Source organism: Mus caroli, unplaced genomic scaffold, assembly GCF_978045245.1.
Source record: "Mus caroli unplaced genomic scaffold, Mus_caroli_1 scaffold_17, whole genome shotgun sequence".
Taxonomy (NCBI): Eukaryota; Metazoa; Chordata; class Mammalia; order Rodentia; family Muridae; genus Mus; species Mus caroli.
This window is the reverse complement of record NW_028227272.1, coordinates 81,236,961-81,258,842: the sequence shown is the minus strand read 5'-3', so window position 1 is coordinate 81,258,842 and position 21,882 is coordinate 81,236,961. Positions and strand designations below refer to the sequence as shown.

General features: G+C 36.7%; 1 long non-coding RNA gene across 1 annotated transcript in view; it reads right to left on the bottom strand.

Annotated features, from left to right (window-relative positions):
• LOC110311176 (uncharacterized) overlaps nucleotides 1–21,882 on the bottom strand; it is a 66,192-nt gene that overhangs the window by 31,976 nt on the left and 12,334 nt on the right. The gene's annotated exons all lie outside the window — the stretch shown is intronic.

The window sequence follows — 21,882 nt, the reverse complement described above, 5'->3', positions numbered from 1 at the left end:
TTGAATTGCATAAAATTCATGTATTTCACCAATTATTATGTTTTACATTGCTTCATAAACAGGTGTTCCCCCACAGACTATACAAAAATCTTAATCAAGTCCTGCCCTTTAAAAAAAAATTAACATCTGGTGCTCATAGAAGCCAGAAGATGCTACCACACCTCTGATTGGCCAAATCCTGTTATGGATGATGATTAGATAGATTACATTTTCTAGACTCCATCTCCCATAATTTAGCATGAATATCTTTTGCGTTTGGTGGTATATTGTGTCCCAGAGAGAATTTTTCTGAAGATCTTTTAATTTTCTTTCTATGCACTGCTCCCTCTTCAAGCATTTTCCAGAAATCATTTCTATTTTATTTCTAGCTTTATTTGTTTAATAACTGCATTGTCTATGAGAATGGCACCTGGATATAAGGGGCCTTCAGTTTCTCTTATTTTTCCTCATCTCTCATTATAGCATCTGTTACTTAGTAGTTCATATTTGAGGCTATGGAGAGACTATTTTTTCATTGCATTTGCACAGAATCATGGGATTTACAGCAGGATAGACCAGGGGGCAGGGTCCAATTCAGAGACTATTTATCCAAGGTTTGATGAACATGTTCCAGTTTATCTAGGCTTTGCAAGCACCAACATGTCATGTTTGTTTGATAATAATACATAATTTGTTTCAATGAATAAAACAGATGACATGTAAAGATCTTAGATAGTTGTGTTATAAACCAACCATATACTTTATAAAAATGCAAGTTCTTTTTATCCTACTAGACTACAAGTTTAGAGGAAAAAGATGATATACTTGGTCCTATCACATGGAATAGGTTACCACAGAATCATAATTTAGTGATCAGACTATTTAGATCACATTTTCTCAGATTATCATAGGATTTGGCTTTATGGTACTACGTTCTAAATCCTGAATTCTAGCTGGTCAAATACTGTTTATGAAAAGTTTGTGAAACCTAAGTCTTGGATACTTCAGCTATTCACAAATCAGACTTTAGGACATACATCTTAGGAAACAAAACCATTTGGTCCTATGAGAAATGAGATTAGTAAGATTATATTTATATTAACAAATAAAATGAGGTAGCTTGATAGTAGATATTTGTGATCTTTGTGCTTTTATGAGATGGTTAGGTGTAGTCTGTGAGGAGACTGTATATTTTTATCAAAAGCAAAGCTTGATGTGCTTGCTGCCTAACTAAACTCTAAAGATAACTTACTTGGGTCAGACTATATCTACAAATATAATAGCTTCTGAAATTGCAGTCTAGGGATATTATGCTTAGAATAAATTTGTCAGCCTTAAAATAGCTTTTAGTTACTTAGATTACTCTGTAATTTTTCTTGTTAACGAGATCAACAAACCACAGTACTGTTGTGTTATATGAAAATAATCAGATTAAATTAACTTAATTTCCTACCATGTATAATTTTTCCAAGAGAAACTTAAAAATGCAATGCTGACTTGTTAAGACATACATTTTTGTCTAGTAAACACAATTTTAAGTGAATTATTTTATGTGTTTATATTTAGGAAATTTCTGAAGTAGGTCATTGTTATCTATAGATAACAAAAATCTGACTGTATTGCATATGTAGAACTGTATTAAATGTAGTCTAGGAAGCAGGGAACAATTTAGGAATGTATTATTTACATTCTATATATCTATATTCAGTACATTCACATACCTACATTCAGATAGGGATATCTATGTGTAGAATTCATAATACTAATTGAAATTTACATTTATCAAGAATAATACTAAGGGGTATTTGTGTACATAAATAGTAATTCATAAAGTCAAGGGCTCTGTGGTCATTTGTTCACTGACTTCTGGCTCAAATTTTTGTTCATGCTTCCAGCTTCATTGCCATATTCTAGAAACTTCAAATGTATGCTCAACTCAGGGTATCATGGGATGACTCTAAGTAGTAAACAAAAATCATTTTAAGATAAATAATTCTCAAGGGCAACGAGATTGTCCAGATTGGCTTCTTCAGATGCCAGGGCTAGGTCACTTGCCTTGGCAGAGTTTAGCATATGGTGAAAAGAGTCACATGATCTATAATAATCTCCCCTAGCCAGAAAATCATGACAGTCAGGGTCTTCAGTTCAGATTGAAAATCATATCTACTACAAAACCAACTTTCTGCCATCTACACATCTTAATATTCTTTAACTTCCTCTATAATTTCAAGTCCTTTCAAGAAACTGGAGGCAAAGAAGGTAGAGTCTGTTTATTTCCAACTGGGTATTTCTTATTTCTTCCCTGAAGGAATAAAAATGCATTTGTAATGGAAGGAACTCAGAGCAGATTACAGATGGGCTTTTTTTTTTTTTTTTTTTTTTTTGTATTTTCTTGGAGTGAAAAAAATGTTGTTTTTTTTTTTTTCTTGATGTGTTAAAAGTAGAAGCAGGTTGCAAACAGTTGCATGTTATATTAAAAGTATTACATCATGTTATAGATCCAATGAGTTACTAGATGAAAGGGTGGAAAATGATATCAACAAAAGGAAAATTACTATATATATATATGCCCAACTAATCTGAACTTTTCAAAAAAAGTTATAAGGTAAAAATCCCATACTCATTTAACCTTGTAATACTTTCTAATTCATTACAATAATCATTTTGGAAACAGAGTACAAGAAGCAACTTGCCTTACTGAACATACATTTTTATTGTTGGTTTGATAGGTAAAACCATAATTTGGCTTCAACAACTGTTTCCAAGTTCTTCTTATTGATCCCACACTCTTAGAATTAATCATGTTCTTTGCTGGTGATGAAGAAGGAGCCATTAAAACCATCAAGCAAAAAGGAGGCGGAAACAGGCCCTAAGCTATTATATAAGATCATATAGTAAAACAGTGAGCAAAACAAATCTAATATTTACATAATATCTGATACAAAGAGCTTTCTGTATAAAAGCAAAGACATATCTTCTATCTTTCTGGCAGCTTTTTCTGAACTCAGCCAATTTTAATAGACTTTAAATCAAGTCATCATTTGTTTTTGAGCATCTCTTACCATCAAGAGAAGAAAGACAGGAAGGAAGAAAAGTGAAAAAGACAATTTCTGGTGAATACTCAAAATCAAGGACTATTTTTGGCACCAAATTTATAACTGTTCTTTAAGAGTTTTTTTCTCTATATAATGTTTTAAATAAAAGTGAATGTGTTTTTCTCAGATCAGCATGTCAAGAAATAAGGTGTTCAGTGAATGATGTTCATATTGCTCCAGTAAAATAATGCCAATGGCAACAAGGGGTTTTATGGTGCATGTAGGTCAAGGAAATATTACAAGTGGTAAGATGGTACTGGGGGCAAATAGCTTCCTGAGTTTCACTCTGTCAAGTCATATTTTCCTGGAATGACAACTGAAGGCTCCTAAATTCACTTTTAATGCAGTTACTACTTCACAGAGTTTGGGCCACTCTTTCAATTGAGGGAGTAAATCTTGGCCGTTTATGGATTTCTATGCTTTGGAAATTTGAGTTGTCTAAGGATCGTAACAAACACAACCAGTCCGTCTCTAGTGCCTGATCTTCCTCACTTGTTTGTGATGTGTTTACAGCTTTTCTCCTTTCCTAATCTCTCTAGGTAGTACTCTGTGCCTACTGTTATGATCCAGGGAGTTTATAACCTCCATTGTCCTTGGTGATGTGAACAGTTATATCCACTATTTTCCAAAGCAAAGGGCCAAGAAAGCACTTCTGCCATATAGCATTGAAAAAGTGAGCCAGGAGAGCAGAATGGAATTGCAATGTGTGATGTTGAGTTTTATGTGTTTTTTTTTTTTTTTTTTTTGTCTAGATTAAGGAATACATAGAAATCTTGTAAAAGCACTGGGTATATCTGTAATGGTATTTCCAGAAAAAAAATGAGATTTCATTTGAATCAGTGGACACAATAAAATTCTGCCATCATCAATATGATGAGGTGTCCAGTCTATTAAGAGCTTGTAAAGAACAAAACGGCAGAAAGACAAACTGCCTTTTCTTAATTTGGGATGTTAATGTTTTCTAGCCATAGGTTGCTGGAGTTCCTGGTTCCCAGGAAGTTTCAAATACTGTTGATCCTGCTATAATACCTTGAGTGACACAGCAGCTTTCCTTGTTTTTTTTTTATTTTTTTAAATTTTTTAAAATTAAAAAAAATTTTTTATAGACATTCAATTACTGGATCTTTTATTCCTCATGATAGTATGACCCACTTCTTACATTGAATCCCCTTGCACACCGTCTCTGCTGAAATGGTACAATTTATTTGGGGAGTCGAGAAACAACACAGGAAATAATATATATATATATATATATATATATATATATATAGTCATGAGATATTTCTAGTTTTTAAATTAAATTTTGATGTATGTGTGTGTGTATGTACCTACTTGTCTATGCATCACATGCATACAGTGCCCACACAGGCCATAAAAAGATGTCAGGTATCCTGATGCTGAAGTTATATGGACTTGTGAGCTTCCTGATGTGGGAGGTGGGAAGCAACTAGAATCCATGACAGGAAAACAAGACCTGCTCATTCCAGGTTTGCTTATCTGAAGTGGGTTCATCTGGTCTACCTCTTCCTTCATCTCTACTAACTGCATATGGCTTGTTTTATTTTTTAAGTCAGAATCCTTTATAAGTCAGTTTACCACACTTGTACATCTTGGTTCTTGCTTCCAAAAGAAAACGAAGTAGTAAAATTCTGTTTCCCAGCTAGGACTTTTCTTTCCCAAATGTGAATGTATTGCTTCAACCATGTAATGTAAGCCTCACTACTCAGGCTAACCATATGAGTGTTCCATGACCCAAGACCTAAAGTAAAATATCTTAAGAGTTAATTGTACAAGCTTGCAATTCCACCAACAATGGAGGAGTGTTCCTCTTTCTCCACATCCTTGCCAGAGGGGTATGCAACCCTATAGGTGGAACAACAATGTGAACTAACCAGTACCCCCCCGGAGCTCATGTCTCTAGCTGCATATGTATCAAAAGATGGCCTAGTCGGCCATCAGTGGAAAGAGAGGCCCATTGGTCTTGCAAACTTTATATGCCTCAGTACAGGGGAACGCCAGGGCCAAGAAGTGGGGGTGGGGAGGTAGAAGAGTGTGGGTGGGGAGGGTATGGGGGACTTTTGGGGTAGCATTGGAAATGTAAATGAAGAAAATACCTAATTAAAATAAAAAGAGTTAATTATAAATATGTTAGCATTGGCACAGCATAGGATTCCTTCATAAATATTGACTATTTGCCTGAATTCCTTGTTCTTATTGGAAGAGTTTTTCCCTAAAATAAAAAGCAATTTTGACCAGAAACTGGAGAAGCTTTGAACCCAAGTGTTTTCCATTGTCCAAGTGTAAGATTTAATAATGAAAAAAAATCACATTTATCACATAACAAACAGAGAGAAGTTTTAAAGTAAAAGAAAATAAGATTTTTTTTATAGGTACATGATTTACTCTTTTATCTGGTGGCCCCTCAGTGTATCAGGGTACTTTAGTGTCATCTTCTATTTAAAATCAAATTGATCATCACATACACACATCAAAGTCAGCAGATCATTTAAATTCATGTTATCCTATGTTATGTAATCCTAACATATTTAGACAAAACTAAAACTTTATGACAGATATACTTAAAAGTGGTCAGAACATAGGGGAGGCATGAATTTTCTTTAAAAAAGCATTTTGCAATTGCCGGGGGCCTCCAGCTGGAAAGGGTTGATATGGGACACAGCATTGGACACAGGTCAAAAGATTGATGATCTCTGGCCTTTTAATTCTCTGTTCTGTGCTTCATTAAGCACTGGAAAACTTAACTTTTATTGACTTTATAAACTTACTATATAATTCTCTGGCAATTAACATACGCTGTATTGCAGTCGGGGAATTCAGTAGAGAATTTGTTGCTAGTGCTTCTTTTTCTGGTGAGTCAGTCAGAAGCATCTCACTGGCCAGGGAGCTCATTAACTTTTTGAATGAGAGAGAAGAAGGAAAGGAAAAATGTCACTCACACAGACAGGTACACACAGGGTGAAGCGGAAAATGGCGCACCACCTTTCTTTATTGCTTCCAGGTTTTTATATCCTTAATATAAAAAATTCTCTATGTAAGAATGAATTACATATTAGATAAAATGTTGCATAAAAGGGGAGTAACAGAAGGAGATCAATAACATGTTCAAAGTAATGTTATAAATCCAAAGCAACAGTTTTTACCTGACCTAATCACAGTGCACACCTGTGGCTTTATCTTTTGACCTAAATGCTTTTCCTTGAACACAAATATGCTCCAAGCCTATTTCTCTTTTCAATATAATTGTGAAAGCTCATTATATTTCTTATTATGCAGTCTTTGGCCACTATTATGAAGAGTGGGCATATTCTGTTCTTGATTCTAACTTCATTACATCTTACTAGCAAAACAACTATCTCTTAAATAACTCTTCCTAAGGTTATTTGAATCATGCCAGGAACTCTATAAAATCATTAATTCAGCTGAACAGCGTTAATTCATGAAAGTTTATTTTCATGTTAATCTGCAGTAAACCTGCTCAATAGGATGGGCTAATTCCCAGGTGTTACTATATTAATTTAATAATGACTGGAAAGACTTATCAGCTGCAAAAGCAATCCTGAGATGAAGTCTTTTTGGGATCTTGACTCATAAAGTTTACCTATCTTAAACTGTATGGGGCAGTTCAGCCCCATACAGACTCTATGAATATTGTTTCAGTTTCTCTGAACCTCTAAGAGCCCTGCTTAGTTTATTCTTGGGGCTGTGTTCTCACAGATTCCTTGGTCTCTTGATGTTAACTGGTTTCTGACTATGTAATATGCCTTATAAACCCAACATGTATGGCAGAAACCTCAAAGTTTATTGGATTAAAAAAGGAATACAGTTAACATTTTTCAGAACTCAGTTCCTGGATGGGTAGGCAACAGTAGTATCTTCAAAGCAAATGGGATTTTGTTTTCTGTTGTGAGAAAATTAAACTTGCCATATAGTTAATAAAATAGGTTCAAACATTTTTCATCTGTAGGGTTAATATTATTTAGGTAAAATACATTTTCTTGTAGATAATGTGGATTTTACCTTTTTTAAAAAATTAGATATGTTATTTATTTACATTTCAAATGTTATCACTTTTCCTGGTTTCCCCTCCAGAAACCCCCTATTCCACCACCCTTCCCCCTGCTTCTATGAGTGTGCTCTCCTACCCACCTGCCCACTCCTGCCTCCTGGCCCTGGAATTTAGGCTATGAAAATTAGACTGGGCTCCTTCTCACTTGAATTAATTTATGTCTTCCTTGTTTGCTGTAACATTGTAAAAATTCTTCCCCATTCAGTTTGCCATATTTACAGAAAATTCTCTATAGCATTTTATTCCTGGAAGAATATTTGTTCTCCATCTCAATAACACAACCTGTTAAATGGCTGTGCCATCACTGGATGCCTACTCTTAGTAGTTCAAGCAAAACAGGATTAAAAATGGTGTGCTAACCTACCACAGAGGGCATGGTTCAGAACAATGTCGCTTTCTAATGGCTGAGGGTCACTTTGCCTTGGAACGAGTGCGCATGCATCCACAAGATGTGGTTTGGAAAACAGCTTTTCTCAGACAGTTCCTCTGAGATCTCAAGAAGTTTGAGAACATTTCTTAAAGCCAATGTGAAAAGGTGATGGTAAATATATATTCAGGATCATGTTCAGATACTTAACAAGTCATAGAATATTCTATCCCTCTTCTCCAGAGTTGTTTTTTTTTTTTTTAAATTCAAAATATTTCTCAGCTGAACTTTAAAAAAATGTTATTTGATCTTAGCAGCACTTGGTTATGTAGAAGGGACCCCTTGAATTAACAGAACACCAATGGGTGATTTGACTTGAATTGTTTTTGCGTTGTGCCTTTTTGTTGCTGAACATTTTTTATCTCTGAACAAGAATTTTTTTCTTTTTCTTTTATAATAGCATGAACTTTAATAATAACATGCAAATTTAAATGAATTTTGCATATTTCAGATTTTGTACTGGAACATCGGAGTGTGGATAGTGTATTAATTTTTATGACTTAATATCCAGAAATGGCTTTCCTGATTAAGAAATTAGAGGATTATAGATTCTTCCTGTTTTTGAGTAGCTTTAGTATGGAAAATTTATTTTCATTTGTTATTGAAGATTTTCTGTGTTTCAAATGAGTTTCCACTATGCACACAGCTGTAAGTGCATTGACAATGTACTAAAACTCAAATATGTTCTGGGTATGTCTAGAATATTGTGTAATTTTTAAATATAGTTCTTAATCAAGGTTTGGTGTGTGTGTGTGTGTGTGTTTTCTTTGTGTGTACATATACCTGTGATTATTATTAGTGGTCACAGTTCAATCTTAGGGGTTATTCTTTAGCTTTGTTTTGAGTCAGTCTCTAACTGACCTGGGACTCTCTTACTAGGCTGGTCCAGGTAAGCCCAGGATCTGTTAGCATCTACCTCTCCAGCACTGTGGTCAAAAGTATTAACAAACATGTCCTTTTTAAAATAAAAAGGATTCTGAATGTCAAACTCAAATCCTTATTTTTCAGTGGCAAGCACTTTTCTATCTAAGTTACTTATCCAGTCCTTAAATTTGTTTTTTATGTGTTTGGATAAAGGAGAGTCCATGCTATATCCTGTGAGCCCCCGTCTCAACCTTTATGAGTGGATGTCAGTAGATCAACACTTGGGTCTATGGCTTTCAACATGGCCATGGCTGTGCCAAGCCTGAAGGAACAAGCTCAACTACAGTGGCTTAATAAATATTGCACTCAATAAATATTGGTTGAATGAAGCAACTGCAGTATCACTTCATCTATGATTTTAATTTCATTAAGTTACTTCTATTTCATGACCAATAATTTTACCTTAATGAGGTTCTTTTTGGAGGGAATTTTAAACTATCTTAAACAATTTTTCCATGAACAGAAAGGCTGTTTAATAACAAAATAGCATGATTTCAGTTACTAATGATTGGTTTCACCTAATGACAGACCTGCTCTTGCTTTATGCTAATGTTGTTAAACCTACAAAGATAATGCCCCCAAAGAGTAAGACAAATATCGTAAGTAAGTGTGAATGAACTCACTACACTGATTTCCCATGGGAGCTGTAACTCCATCACACATTCAGTTTTGTTACCCTCCTCCCACAGAAGCTCTCTGCATCTTCAATGCGCTTCTCAGTTTCTAAGCTTTTGGACTCTAAAGTCTTTGAGCTCCATGGAAGCCTCTATAACCCTTGGTAATCTCCATGCAAACACACACACACACACATACACACACACACAGTGGGATTCTATGGTTTTAGGGCTAAGTGTAGTAATTAACCACCAACCAAAGAAAACATATGGAGGGACTCATGGCTCTAGCTGCATATGTAGCAGAGGATGGCCTAGTCCATCATCAATGAGAGGAGAGGCCCTTGGTCCTGTGAAGGCTCTCTGTCCCAGTATAGGGGAATGCCAGGACCAGGAATCAGGAGGGGGTGGGTTGGTGAGCAGGGGGAGTTGAGTAGGGATAGGAGGTTTTCAGAGGGGAAACCAGGACAGGGGAATAAAAAAGAAAAAAAGTGAAAAAAGATGTTTTAAAAAGACATATTTCTGGCCGGGCGTGGTGGCGCATGCCTTTAATCCCAGCACTCGGGAGGCAGAGGCAGGCGGATTTCTGAGTTCAAGGCCAGCCTGGTCTACAAAGTGAGTTTCAGGACAGCCAGGGCTATACAGAGAAACCCTGTCTCAAAAAACCAAAAAAAAAAAAAGACATATTTCTATTTTAATGAAATATTATTTCATCAAATTACTTAAATCAATTAATAAATCAAATGTCAAAGCACATTGTATTCCTGAAGAATTCTTATCAAAGTTTTAATAGTATATTGAATTTATATAAGTATGTTCAAAACTCTTATTACTGATAAAACAAAAATGATTGGAATAAGAGCCTCTATGTCTGCTTTAAGTAGTATCAAGGACAGTGGAATGACCTGATTACTGTTCTACCCCCTTGCAGCAATTGGCTACGGATAAACTTCTGAGTAATAGTTAAAACTGCTTTTGTGTCAATGAATGTAACAAATCCCAAGTAAAGACTCTGAGAGGAAAATAAATACATTTAGCAGGGGGAGCTAATAGGAAGTACGTAAGTAAGTAGTGTACAATAATCCCATGGGCAGGAAAGATTTCGCTATGTCTACAGCTTTTGAGTTTGAAGGCTTTGGGATGGCTCATTTGAACGTTACTTACTTCTATGCTCCTTTTAGTAAATCTTGTTAGAATGGATATTACTATAATAGTTATGAAATACATAACTCTTAGCACCAAGCTGAAATAGAGAAATTAATACCAGAGCTTGAAATAAAGCCTTTAAAGTTTCCAGACACTCCCCTAGTTCTAACAGGGTTGATAAAAACTTGCAGACGAGAATAGATGTTTTGTATAATATAGAATTTTCAACTCATTGCTTGGTATTTCTCTTAAAAAAGAGTTTTCTTCTATAATTTATAGATATCAGGCATGCTCCAATCCTGCTAATCATTGATTCAGAATACATCATGGTTTGGATTTACTCATACTTGATCATATCTTACTTTGTTATTCATATTTTGACCACTCTAATGTCATACTATCTTTTGAATAAGTGTTTTCTCTTCTTCTTTTTTTTTAACCAAGAGTCATTCTATAAGATTGGGAAAAGAACTCAAGAAGTTAGACTCCAGAAAACCAAATAACCCTATTAAAAATGGGGAGCAGGGGCTGGAAAGATGGCTTAGTGGTTAAGAGAACTGACTGCTCTTCCAGAGGTCCTGAGTTCAATTCCCAGAAACCACATGGTGGCTCACAACCATCTGTAATGGGATCTGGCAACCTCTTCTGGTGTGTTTGAGGACAGATATAATTGTACATAAAATAAATAAATAAATCTTAAAAAAATGGGTATTAGAGCTAAACAGAAAATTCTCAACTGAGGAAACTCGAATGTAAGCAAATAAAGAAATGTTCACTCCTTAGTCATCAGGGAAATGCAAATCAAAACGACCCTGAGACTCCATCTCACACCAGTCAGAATGGCTAAGATCAAAAATTCAGGTGACAGCAGATGCTGATGAGTATGTGGAGAAAGAGGAACACTCCTCCATTGCTAGTGGGGATTGCAAGCTGGTACAGCCACTCTGGAAATCAGTCTGGTCAGAAAATTGGACATAGACTACCTGAGGACCCAGCTATACCAATTCTAGGCATATACCCAGAAGATGCTCGAACAAGTAATAAGCAAGAATATTTATAATAGCCAGAAGCTGGAACTAACCCAGATGTCCCTCAACAGAGGAATGGATACAGAAGATGTGGTACATTTACACAATGGAATACTACTCAGTTATCAAAAACAATGACTTCATGAAATTCTCAGGCAAATGGATAGATCTAAAAAATATCATCCTGAGTGAGGTAACTCAGTCACAAAAGACCACACATGGTATGTATACACTGAGAAGAAGATATTAGGCAAAGAACATGGAATACCCATGATACCGCTCATGGACCACATGAAGATCAAGAGGAAGAAAGACCAAAGAGTGGATGCTTCGGTTCTACTTAGAAGGGGGGAAAAAGTAATCAAGGGAAGTAGAGGAGGGAAGGACTTGGGAGGAAGAGAAGAGGGGGAGGGGAAAAAGAGCAGAAGAATCAGGTATGGGAGTAGATGAAGGAGATGTACAGAGGGCCAGGAAATTGAACAGAGTTGTGTAGCAATGTGGCATGGGGAACTATGGTAGCAACCAGAAAGCAAGGAAAGCAAAAGCCTCCCAGCACCCCACGGGGATGACATTAGCTGAAATACCCCACAAAGGAGAGGGAGAACCTGTAGAGACCATATCCAGAGGTTAGTGCCCCGCCCCAGTTGAGGGATGGGGCCACCCACCCATCTCCAAAATTTTAACCCAGAATTGCTCCTGTTTAAAGGAAATAAAGGGACAAAGAATGGAGCAGAGACTGAAAAAAAGGCCATTCAGAGACTGCCCCACCTGGGGATCCATCCCACATGCAGACTCCAAACCCAGACACTATTGCAGATGCCAAAAAATGCTTGCTGACAGTAGCCTGCCATATCCTGACCGATACAGATGTGGAGGCTCTCAGCCAACCATCAGACTGAGCACAGGGACCCCAATGTAGGACTTAGATGAAGTACTGAAGGAGCTGAAGGGACCTTATCTGGCATCATGGGTTCTTGGTCCTGTGAAGACTTGGTACCCCAGTGTAGGGGAATGCTAGGGCCGTGAGGTGGGAGTGGGTCAGTGGGTCGGGGAGCACCCTCGTAGAAGCAGGGTAAGGGGGTATGGGATGGGAGTTTGTAGAGGGGAAACCGGGAAAGGGGATAACATTTGAAATGTAAATAAATATAATTTTAGAAAGTTACTTAGTTTACATATGTGTTTTGCCTTCATGTATGTCTATGGGCCACATATGTGCCTGGTGCTTCTGGATGCCAGAAGCGAGTGTTGGATACCCTGGAGCTAGAGTTCATACACTTGTGAGCTATCATATAGATTCTGGTTATTGAACCTTGTATGCCCATATTAGAATAAGGGCAGAGCCACAAGTGTATGATGTAAATAGTTGTGTGAGGTCTGTTCAGTGCATTTTATTTAATTGTGTTATTTTTCATGAGAACCCCTTAAACTCTTTTGTTTTCATTTTGGAGAAAATACTAAGCATAATTAAGCACGTTGTTGAGTTCCTGGTGTTTTCATAACTGAGATGAGGAAACAATATTATATATTATGTACAATATTGATTACTAATATTAAGCATGATATTTCTTTGAGAAAGGAACAATTAAGAAATGTAGGACTTTATCTACTACGGGGGAACATTTTAATAAGTTTGACCTAACCTGGTTAACTTTTCATATGGGCTTTCTTTTTTTACTGACTTTTCTTTCTTTCTTTTCTAAAAAAAATCAAACGGATTGTAAAAAAAATTGCCATCTACCAGAGTAATGGGTCACTAATGAATGCAGTATATAGGCCATTAAATTTGAAATAAAAATAACCTTGATCCGTCTAAAGATGTGGCTGAATAGGACTTGATTATCTTCTACAATACAATGTCATTGGCAAAGCTGATAAAATTTAACGTAATTATTTTGGAGAGCCAACATATTTTGATTACCAGGTACTCTTAAGATTATTATGTAGGAATCAGTGCTGTTAACAAATTTCTTTGGAAATGTAAAGAAATCACTGGCATTTAAGCCTGGTGAGAGCTCCTTGGCATTCACACACACACACACACACACACACACACACACACACACATGCACACATTCACACACACACATGCACACATGCAATGCACACATGCACACAATGCACATGCACACACATGCACACATACACATGTACAGACATGCATGCACACATACACATGCATGCACACACACATGCATGCACACACATGCATACACACACATGTACACACAAATGCATGCACACACACACACACACACACACACACATTCCTAACAGTCTCTTCAAATAGGAGGATTGCTTACTCTGATGAATTTTGCAAATGCTTTGTTGACACATCAGGATTCTGATTTTGACCACAGTTAGAAACTGTCTTGTGTTTTAGTGACTGTGTTAATCAGAAAGATTTAGCTACAAAAATCAGAGGTAGTTGTAATCACTGGAGGTATTTGCTAGAAATAAGAACTGATAAATTGGTAAGGAGACTTGAACTTGCCTCAGCCTGTGGAATCGTTTATTTTGTTACCACTTTTTATTTTTTATGTTTCTCAACAGACCTGCCTCAGTGTGTTCTTTACGGCAATGGTCAAAGAGTTTATTATGTAGATTTATATTTTAGATAGTTTTATTTGACTTCTAATGTCTCTATAACAGATAGGTTTCCTGGACGATGTTTTTCTATGCAGGTGAAATGACAAGTGCCATTGGGTTTTGACACTTTCTAGAGGAGTCCTTTCTTGTTTTTTATCAGAGCATCCCCATAAAGAGTAATCTCATAGGACTTAGATTCGTATTAGTTTTTAGAGCTCTGAATGCTGAGTTTCCAAGGACTGAGATAAAATTTAGGTCTCATTTGCTCCTGAGTCATGAAGCTTTGGGTGTTGGTTTAGCAAGATACTGATTATGGACAAAGAGACAAGATTTGATGACTTCCAAGTCTACTAATATCTAATATTCTTGTTGCTTATACTGCCATTATTAATCCTGCTGGGTTTTGCCCAGATCATTCTTCCCACTCCCTTTTTTTCTCGTGCTACCGGTCTCAATCCGCCTTTGTAGGCCAAGAGTCTTTTATCTCTGTGACAGATCACTTGAAACTTCTTGGTAGTTTGTGCTTATTTTTTTTTTCATTATTTTCTGTCTTGTTCTTATTCATAATTAGGTTAACCTTTGAGAAGGCTCCACTTTCTTCTTCTTTATTTCACTTCAAATATCTTAGGAAGGTAGTTTTAAAATAGGTACATAATTACTCACCAAGACAGATTTATACTGAATTAAAAGAACATCAAATATTGCAAAAAGCAACACAAACAGAATCTATTTGTCATTCAAACATATTCCACAGAAGCATTTTGGTTGGTACGACCTTGAAAATTTTCTCTAAATTCTTTATAGGATTTCAGTTACATGAGGATTTTTAATATTTTTAACTGTTTAAGTTTTTCTTCTCCTCCAGAGGGAAAACAATGAATGCATATGATTCAAAAACTGTTTCAAAAGCAAGTGATTTATATTTGTGATTTCTTACTCTACCTGCAGAATTTGGTGTTAACTATACGGATGAAAGCAAAGCTCCTATCAGTGAAAATATACTAAAGTGTTTTGTATCAGTGGCTAATTTTCACATACAATATTGAAAACTAATATTTTCAACTAAATGTGAAACAGCATTTCAAAGAGTTTCAACAAGTTTGTTGACTATACTTTTACATTTTAATCTTACAAAGATCTAAGTATTTTAAACAGTAGCTTGGAAAATCATGGCTTCTTCTTAAATACCCAAGCAGTCTATCTAGGTGTGTTGTTTTAGGGAAACAGTAGTAAACAGTAAAACACTCTCTTTAACCTAGGCAAATGCTAAGAACAGTAACTTTTAATGTACACGACTGCAAATTTCAATTCAAAGCTTAGCTTTTTGAAATGCTCTATATTTCACATTTAACAAAAAAAAAATTCTGGTTTTCAACATTCTAATAGGAAATTAGCCATTGATACAAAATATTCGAATATGTTTTCACAAATAGAAGCTTTGGTTTCATCCCCTGGCTTGGATTTGCCCTATGGTTTCTGGACAGTAATCTGTGGTCAAATAGAAATCTTATGAACAAGGAGCACAATAAAATCCATGAAACACATCATCTGCTTTCAGGACCCAGGTGAGCACCACAGAATAGAAGACCCGCACAGTAAACAATTGTTTCCTCTGTGAACATTGTGTCAAAGATCTCCACATCATCTGTACAGTCTATTAGGATTGATGGTGGCAGAATATTCCTTTTTTTTTTTTTTTTTTGGATAAAAAATGGATGACTCAGAATTTCCAGAAAGTGTTCTCTGTCACCAAGCCCCCTAGGCCTATCTTTTTCTAACAGTTCTCCTCCAACGGAAGAAAATTTGAAGCTCATTTCAGGCTGCAAACTTACAGGTATGTGAAGAGCATTATCATGGACCTCAATAACATCTCAGCAATAAAAGGAGGCATTGCTTTTTTTTTTTTTTTTTTTTTTTTTTTTTTTTTTTTTTTTTTTTTTTGTAGCAGCATGTCACACCAAGCAGCACTGAAGCACCACCTGTGCTGGTTTCTGATCTCTTTAGGTGCATGACACTCCCGTGAATCACAAAAAGGTTTTTTAGCATTATCAGACAAAAATAAGTATCTTAAAGAATATTCTCTCGTTTCAAGTCTCTGTGTAGCAGCTTGATGGAGTGCAAGTCATTGAAGCCAGTGGCAGGCTCAGCAGTATAGAACCTTGCTCTGCTTTCAGGAAAAGGATGCTCTGTTTCCAAAAGACGTTACCTCCCTCTATTAACAACATCCAGAACGATGTAAATCTCAACAAGAGGTAAATAAGTCAGAACAGTAAACAACAACAACAAAAACAGGCTCTTATTTGACATTGAGTGCAGATCAACTTTGCAACTCCAGTGTTTGGTTGATGGAGGCAGGAGGATCAGGAAGTGAAGGCTAACCTAGTCTATGTATTAATTTGAGGCCAACCTGGACCCCATCAATGCCTGTTTCACAGAAACTGGCAGAAAAGACAAATGCTTTTTTTTTTTTTTCAGTGAGTTTTGGCTGTCAACCAGGGGATGAAGAAACAAACAAACAAACAAACAAACAAACAAAACAAAACAAAAAAACCAAAATAAGCAACACAAAATGAGAAACCAACCTTCCTCTGTGAGTCCCAGGATCCTCTTTTCCTACTTGTTGGTCACATATTTATCATCTTATTCTCTAACTTCCCAGCTGATGTTTCAGTGTTCTCTGACAGTTGTTTACTCTTAGTAGCCATATGAGAAACAGATCTTAAAAAATAATTCATATTGTGCTTTATTTTTGTTTGTTCTCATCTAAATATATAAAATGAGGAAATGATAGAAGGAGAGAAAAGGGAAGGGAGAAGAGGGGGAGGAGGGAAAGGAAGGGAGAAGAAAAGGGAAGAAGGAAGACAAGGAGGAGGAGCAGCCTTCCTAACACACCTTTCCTTCACTCAGCAGTTCATCCAGGCATGTGACTACAAGCCCTGGATCTACATCATGGGTCTTGATTTGCATGGATTTTAAAATTCGAGGCAAAGTAGCCTTCACTCTATTGCTTTTGACCCTCTTCAGTCTCAATTCCAATTGCAGTTAGAAATTTGAGCAACTCGAAGGTTATTGAGGAACTTCAGAAGGGTCATGCCATCTATTCTGCTGGGACAATGTCTCTGCATTATTTTTCAGAGAAAGAGAATACAGAGAATACAGAGATGGACAACTGTTTATAAACAGATTCAGACTAAGTCAAAGATTCCATTATGCCCGAGTCTCATTAAAATGGAGGGTTATGCAGCTATCTCCATAAATAGAAAGTGTGAAATATTTTATTGCTCTTCAGACATAGATTATTAATGCTGTAATGACATTAAAGAGTATTAAATGCAAATTTGCAAACCTCCAAAGGGCCGTATCGTGGTAAGCAGCATTTTACTGAGTCAATTCAGTTATTATTTTAATGAAAATCTGGGAAATAAATCCCACTGGAAGTCACCACAGATGTTGTGTCATGTATTCTGGGAAACATAACTGAACTTGGCAGTCTAGTAGGGGACAGAACCTGGAGGGAACACAGAAAGGTTGAAAGAGGTGAGACTTTATGCCTTTAATCTGGATTTGAAAGTGATTTGTCCTCGGATTACTTATTGCACTGGGCTAAGAGACAATTCCCTGCTTCCAGATGCCAAATTGGATTCTCTATGACCTATTAATAAAAGCCGAGTGCTCTGGAAATGTGCAGTGGGTAAAGAAAACACATTCGTAGCTTTAAAGTTAAATGGAACTGGAAGAAAAGAAATAAAAGAATGAAAAAATCCAGTTCATTAAAAGAAGAGTTTAAAAGGAGATACCATGTAAGTCTAGAAATGTACCTGCTCAGAAGCTAGGACGTCATTAAGCAAAACCTTGCTACCTAGGGGGAGATGAGCTGCTGGTCAAGGAGGCCACAGTGCCAACAAACAAGCCAAGCTCCAACCTAGCCATTTCTCTTAGCTTCTCTCAAGAACTAAAAGACCCATTTTCTGAATACACCACAAACCATGTCTTTATCATGTTAAAAATCCTTGCCCCATCTGCAATGAAAACTTCTTCCATGCTGGCTAGCTTCCCAAGTGTTAGAAAGTTCTAGAAAGTTCTAAGGTGAGCTATTGGGCTGGAAAATGCTTTTACATCCAGCTGTGAATCCTGTGATTTATGATATCAACCTGCTATCCCATTTGTGTCTCACATGTGAAATACTGTCACTACTGTTATGGAGGCAAGCAGTTGTTCTCTGATAGGACTTATGAAGTGTTCCAAGGGAGGAAATTTATACCAGGTGCCATAAACCTTGTCAAAAGAACCTTCGGTGGTTAACACCACAGGCCCTAGTGGGAGACTGAATACAGTTGCTTAATTGATATGATGTTAAGCTGCTTTCTAAATATTTGTGATTATTCCATAGAGAAATACTGGTTTTAGTTTTATTCAAAGAAACCTTTCTTCCCAATGACTGGTGGTGACTGTGGCAACTTAGGGTTGTATAGGTAGCAGAGAATAAGTGGCAAATGAGTGCTCAGTTCTAAACAATGCATTTATAACATTTCCTCCAAACTTCGAGGAACACTGTAGAAAAGGGGGACAAAAGAACACCAGAACCATACATGTCCTTTTGGTTCTGGGTTACCTCACTCAGGATGATATTTTCTACTTCCATTTATTTGCCTGCAAAACTCAGGATGTCCTCATTCTTAATAGCTGAGTAGTATTCCATTGTGTAAATGAACCACATTTTCTGTATCCATTCTTCTGTCATGGGACATCTAGGTTGTTTCCAGCTTAACCCTCAAGAGACTGGAGGCCAAGGGAGTTTAGAAATCAGGTGGAGTGGGTGGTGGGGACATCCACGTGGAGACAGGCATGTGGGGAGGAAGTATAGGTTGTAGAACAGTCAGAGGGTGGACAGGGGGGTAAAATATGGAGTGTAAAAACTAAATTAATAAAAAATGATAAAAAACCCCAGAACCAGAAGATGGGTAAAAGTGCTGTGGAATGTCATTACAGCAAGCATAGTCCTTGCAGTCATAGGTGCATAGGAAGTGTGGATAGCTCAGCTGGATTTAGATGAGAATTGGCTCCTCCATCTAAGGAACGCTGAGAGCAGGAGAAATGGTTTTCCTTGAGGAAGGAGTGTACCAATTGGTTGTCTAACACTAAAATGGTCACCCCTGATAGCATGCATACATACTAGGAACATTATATAGGCTAAAAGTTTATATACATATATATATGTGTGTGTGTGTGTGTGTAGAAAGGAATCTGATCATATATATATGAATCTGGATCATATATATTATATATAGGTGATATAGGATTTTATACATATAAAAATATATATATAAAATTAAAGTGGGTATAAAATTTATTTACCTATTTTATATTTATTTACTTTGTGTGCATGGGCATGTACATGCCACAGTAGGTATGAGGTGGACATATATGAATAGAAGATAACTAATAGGAGTTGGTTTCAGTAAAATGTTCCATATCCGAATACATGATTCCCACATAGTGGCCCAATTTGGATAGTATTCTTTTATTATTTTATGGTAGGGTTGTTTTACCTGCATGTGTGTTTGTGCACCATGTATGTGTCTAGTGCCCACCAGAAGCCAGAAAAGGGAATCAGATTTCCTAGAGTTGGACTTACAGATAGTTTTGAGCCACCATGTGGATATTGAGAATTGAATCCTTCTCCCCTGGAAGAACAGCCAGTGTTCTTAACTGCTTATCCATCTCTCCATCCCAAGGAGGCACCTTTTGAGAGTTTAAAGACTCGTGACAGTTTGAATTTGCTCTCTCTGCTTCCTGCTGGCTGTTTGAGATGTGGTCTCTCAGTGGTTCTTGCTGCAGTGTCTCCCTGTGTTGTCACATTTCTTCAGTATTTGGTGTTGGTGATGGACTCCTATCCTTCTGGAACCATAGGCTTAAAATAAATCCTTTTTATAATTGCCTTGGATACAACAATAGGAAAGTAATGAATACACCACCTGTGGGTTCTGGGAATACAAAGGAGCTCTCAGGCTTCCTGAAGTGCTCTTACCCACTTTGTTTTGCTTTATTTACTATTTTCCATGATGCAGAAGAGGCTGGTATGTAAGCTAAGAACTCTTGGTGTTAGTGATGAGATCTACCTTTTACCAAGAATGTGCTCTTAGGTAATTCAGCTAACTACATGGATCTTAGATTTTAATTGTTGAAACTTTGCCTTCATGATGATGTTCTGTCTCTCACCTTAGAAGTCAAAAGGCATCCTTGGTTACTATGGTAACTGGCAATCTTCCTTATTATACAGAAAAAGGAAACTTTAGTAGGTAACTCAAAATACCCTTTGGATGTCGTTGTGGAAGCCATTTTCTGACTTCTATGCTCATTCTAGTTTTAAAACATGATAGTGCAGTGGGTTATGCATATGGCATAACATTTTATGGGAACTTGGATATTTTTGAAAGTAAAATTCAGAGTTATCAATAATAACACCGAGTGATCAAAGTCATGTCAGGAAATATAATTTTCTTGGCTTCATTAGTCACTGGTCTTGACTCCTTTAAAAGGAAATTTATTGTGAAATCAAATAGTTCTCCATGTCTGTAATTTAATTTTCCACAGCATTAGTTACTAAGGGTCAAATGTAGTATGAAAATATTCAATGGAAAATTTAAGAAATGAAGATTCCTAAGTGCGTGCCACACGGTGGGTGTGTGTTATCTCTGTGAGTGCCAATCTTGTTTATCAACTTAACACACTCGAGAAAAAAAAAAAAAAAGAAGTTCAACTGAAGAATTTTACAAATCTGATTGTTCTGTGGACACATCTGTGAGGAATTTTCTTAATTGGTAATTAATATTGGAGGGCCCAATTACCTGTGGTTGGTAGCATTCCTTAGCAGTTAGGTTTGAGTTGTATAAGAAATGTAATTGAACATAGTCCTAGAACAAGCTAGTAATTAGAATTCCTCCACAGTCTCAGCTTCATTTCCTTTATTTTCTGCCTTGGTTTCTCTCAGTATGGACTGTTATGTAATCTGTAGATCAAAGAAACACTTTGCTCCCCAAGTTGTTTTGGCCAATGTTTTATCATAGCAACAGAGAAATAAACTAGAAAGACCTTTGCCTAGTATGTCCCAGCTGTGTTTCTTATAATCCTGTTGGTTATATATTAGTTATCTTGGTTACCAGGTTGACTGTCATGGGATTGCAATGGTTGGTTCAAATAACTCTGGTTTTCTTCAATAAAGGCCTGTGGGAGGGCTCAGCCTTTGTAGGTGGGGCCATTCCTGGGCTGGTAGTCCTGGGTAGTATATGAAGGCCAGCTGAGTAAGTCACAGGGATGAAATCAGTAAGCAACCCCCATGCCCCCAACACACATACATACACAGACTCCATTGACCTTAGGATCAGCTCTTGCTTCCAGGTTCCTGCCCTCAAAGCTTTTGACAATGAACTGTGCTGTGGAATAGTGAATCAAATAAGCTATTTCATTCGCAAGTTGCTTTTGCTCATGAGGTTTTATTATAGCAATAGTAACTCTGACCAAGACAGGCCTCAAAATGCAAAATCTGTAATGTAGATACTCTAAAGAGAGGAAGCAAAATAGTTTAAATGGAAAAGATGAACATTTTACATGTAATAAGAAGACAAAAAAAATGTCTTTTGTGATTACTGAGGTCTATGATACACAAATATTCTACCTCTGAAATTGAAAATAAAGGAAAATGATGTTATATTTTGATGTCATAACTCATGTAAACCCTGTAAGTTAGTATTTGAAAGATGTCTCAGCAGTTTAGATAGCTTGTGGCTGTCAGAGAGGACACCCTGGTTCAGTTCCCTTGTCAGGCAGTTCACAACTGTCAGTACCACAAGTTCCAGGGGATCTGAATTCCTTGTCTGGCTTGCTTGGGCATCCACATGCACTTGCACATATTGAGACATACACATGAAAATAAAATAGACCTTTAAAATTGTGTATAATTTAGTAACCCCAGTGTATGATAAATACTCTTTATATT